At 38.4% G+C, this 1,930-nt stretch overlaps 1 pseudogene; it reads left to right on the top strand.

Annotated features, from left to right (window-relative positions):
• The first annotated feature begins 284 nt into the window (after positions 1-284).
• LOC102863620 lies at positions 285-1,006 on the top strand (annotated as a pseudogene).
• Positions 1,007-1,930: the final 924 nt, after the last annotated feature.

Below are 1,930 nucleotides of genomic sequence, written 5' to 3'. Positions count from 1 at the left end.
ATCTTCTCAGATCACAATGCCCTAAAGCTAAAAATTAACCACAAGAGGGTAAAGCTTACAACATCAGCCACATGGAAATTAAATAACACCCTGATAGAACATGATTAGGTTATAAAAGAAATAAAAACATGAGATATAAAAATTTCTTGAAGCAAATGATAATAAAAATACAATATGATAAAACGTTTGGGGTATAACTAAGGCAGTCATCAGGGTGCAGTTCTTAGCAAAAAGAAAGAAACAAAATCAGACGCGGAACAGCCTGCCGGACGAGGAGTCTGGGAATGGAAGGCAACATGGAGACGCAGACCTCCGAGGCAGAGGATGGTTTCACCCAGGTCACCCGCAAGGGTGCCCGGTGCCTAAAGAAACGGCCTGCGGGAGAGAGCGAAGACGCGGCCCGCAGGGACACGGAGGAGGACCGGCCCGCGAAAAGACCTGTCTTCCCGTGGGTGGGAAAGAAGAAACAAGAAAAATTCCCATCCCAGCTAACAGATACACTCCACTTAAAGAGAATTGGTTGAAGATATTTACTCCTGTTATTTGGGACTTCAAATACGCTTTAACTTGAAATCAAGGAATGTTGAAATCAGGACTTTTAAAGAAACCAAGGATATGGGTGCTCTGACAAAAGCAGCTGACTTTGTGAAAGCCTTTATTTAGTCTGCGGTTTCAGATGGAGGATGCGCTTGCACTCATCAGGCTGGACGACCTCTTACTCGAGTCTTTTGAAATTACAGATGTTAAGCCTCTAAAGGGAGACCACCTCTCAAGGGCAATAGGACAAATTGCTGACAAAGGCAAAGGAGGAAAGACCAAATTCACCCTTGAGAATGTGACACAGACACGGATCGTTTTGGCTGATGTGAAAATTCACATTCTTGGTTCATTTCAAAACATCAACATGGCAAGAACTGACATTTGCCACCTCATTCTGGGAAATCCTCCATCAAAGGTTTATGGGAATATTCGTGCTGTGGCCAGCAGAGCAGCAGATTGGTTCTGACCCTTGCACTCAAGGAACAAATTCTGCACTATCTACAAATGGTTACCAGAAGTTTTGTGACAAATTCTTCTGTCACTTTGTAATACCTCAGTCTCTTGAGGATAAATGGAAAGGAAAATGTTGATAGTGTTCATAGTGATCAATTTGGAGGGTAATGTGAATGTCAGAAGTTGCCATACTTCACGTTGAGTGTGTTTTCCTTCTACATCACAGATGAGGCACATTTGCAGTTTGTAATTCTCTCATTTAGAGGGAAATTTGCTTCAACAGTTCTGCTGTGTGTATTTGTAAATTTTTATTATAAATGTATACTTTTTTATGGCTTTTTTTGCTCTTTAAAAAAAAAAGAAAGAAGCAAAATCAATGACCTAACTCAATACCTCCATTAAACAGAAAAAGTACAACAATCTAACCCCACAGCCTCTAGAAAAAAGAAAATTAGGACAAGAGCTAAAATCAGTGAAGAAGAAAACAGAAAACCAGTGGAAAACATCAACAAGACCAGGACCTGGTTCTTCAAAAGAGTTAATAAAACTGAAAAATGATTGGCAAATGTAACCGAAAAAAAAAAAAAAACCAATAGACCAAAATCTTTCACGAATACAGGTGAAAAAATCCTTAATAAAATTCTGGTTAATAGAAACAAACAGCACATATAAAAAAGAAGAAGAAGAATTCATCATGACTAGGTGGCATTCATAACAGGTATGCAAGGACGGTTCAACATATGAAAAATAATCACTGTAATTCTTCACATCAACAAAGCAAAGAACAAGAACTACATGATTTTTCAATTTGTGCAGAAAAGTCCTTTGACAAAATCCAGCATCACTTCCTAACTAAAACAGCAAAATAGGAATAGAAAGAATTTCCTCTACATAGTGAAAAGTATATATGCAAAACCAAGAGCTAATATCATTTATT

Source organism: Elephantulus edwardii, unplaced genomic scaffold (assembly GCF_000299155.1).
Source record: "Elephantulus edwardii isolate Elephantulus edwardi_28Jun2011 unplaced genomic scaffold, EleEdw1.0 scaffold00046, whole genome shotgun sequence".
Taxonomy (NCBI): Eukaryota; Metazoa; Chordata; class Mammalia; order Macroscelidea; family Macroscelididae; genus Elephantulus; species Elephantulus edwardii.
This window is presented reverse-complemented; position numbering and strand designations above follow the sequence as displayed.